Raw genomic sequence first — 1,616 nt, forward strand, 5'->3', positions numbered from 1 at the left:
AAGAGGTAGGTGTAATAGGCTGCAGAGGTGTTCATGAGCTGCAGCTGCAGGGTACCTAGGAGAAGTCATTTTGGTTAGTTTCAAGTGTTCTTTTGAGAGGAGAGGACATATTCACGGAAGTGGTCACAATGATTTATTTCTGGTGATCTGCAAAGAAGTGGCACCCCAAACCCAAAGAAAACAGATGCAACCACCATGAGCACCACCACCACCAGAACAACTCAGAATCTAGTTGACAATTCAAGTCAATCAACGACCTCAACTAAATCCAACAGAACCTTCCCAAATATTAAAAAGCAGGGTTGTGTTTTAAAAGAATGAGTCCAAATGGGAAAAATATCTATGATAAATAGCATTTTGCATTTTTTGTGCCATCACATCTCTGAGTAACAATAAGAGGTGACGTTTGTTAACCCCTAACCAAATGTCAAACACTTATTCTGAGAGCTTTGCATGCAAGATTCTAATCTTAGTTAAGTTTTCAAATAACCTATGAGATTATCATTTTCAACCCCTTTTACCAGTAAACTAAGGACAGAGAGAAATAATTTGCTTGGTGTCACACATTTAGAAAGCACCAGAAATCACATTTCAATCCCAGCAACCTGAATCTGAAGAAGGTATTCTTAGCTGCTCTGTAGTCCTGCATTTCCGTGTCCAATAAATATCCCAGACATCAAAGTTAAGCATAAACAGCAAGTTGAATTGCTGATGTGGAAGCATCTGAGCCATTACATGTTGTGCACCAATGAGATTCCTATGAAGGGGATAAGCCAGGGAAATCTGGTTGTGACACAGTGAGGTGGGTGGAAGGCTTTAGTAAAGAGAACTTTGTACAAAATGGAAGACAGTGGTTAGTCCAAAATCCCCGAAACCTTAGGAGCTCATGCCTCAGTCACCTGTCTTTCTTAGATATCTAACCTCGTGCCCGTGATGTTCTAGGATGATTGCACTTACTCTCCTTCAAAGTTTTGCAAGAAATAGATGATGTCAAGAAGCAATTAACAATGATACTGGGCCTGACTTGCTACTCAATGGACTACAAGGCTGAGTTTCTTCCTGTATGTTTCCCTTTTCTATGCTTTACCTTCATGGAGTCAGAACTCCAGAATCACTAGTATGTGGTGTGGAAAGGATCTCAGGAGGAGGGACATGCTCATAACTCATGGCCCTGAGTCAGGTCAGATGTTAGCTGAGTTCCAGGCCCCCTGACACACTGGGAACGGAGGAGGGATCAGCAGGACCATTGCCAGCTCTTCTAAATTCACTGAGACCCTTCATGTAGGGAGAAGGGGCCACCAACTAGTACTCATCCTGTGCCAGCTAAATGGATACCCTGTGGGAGACATTCCACATAGGTGACCTTATCTCTGTAATAACTGAGTTGGGTGCAATTGTTCCCAGTTGGCAGAAGAGGGCACTATTGCCCAGAAATAGAAGTAATTACCCACCTTCGTGCAACTAATAATAAAAGAACCGGGGTTAAAGTGCTGTCTGGGATAGTTGGAAATCCACGCACTTATACCCTGCCCATGGGTCCACCCTGTCTCAGGGCCTCGGTTTTAGGATTCTTGCTCTATATCTTAGAGATGGAATAGAGAACTGAGGAAGTGTCT

This window comes from Bison bison, unplaced genomic scaffold (genome assembly GCF_000754665.1).
Source record: "Bison bison bison isolate TAMUID 2011002044 unplaced genomic scaffold, Bison_UMD1.0 scf7180017864162, whole genome shotgun sequence".
NCBI lineage: Eukaryota > Metazoa > Chordata > Mammalia > Artiodactyla > Bovidae > Bison > Bison bison.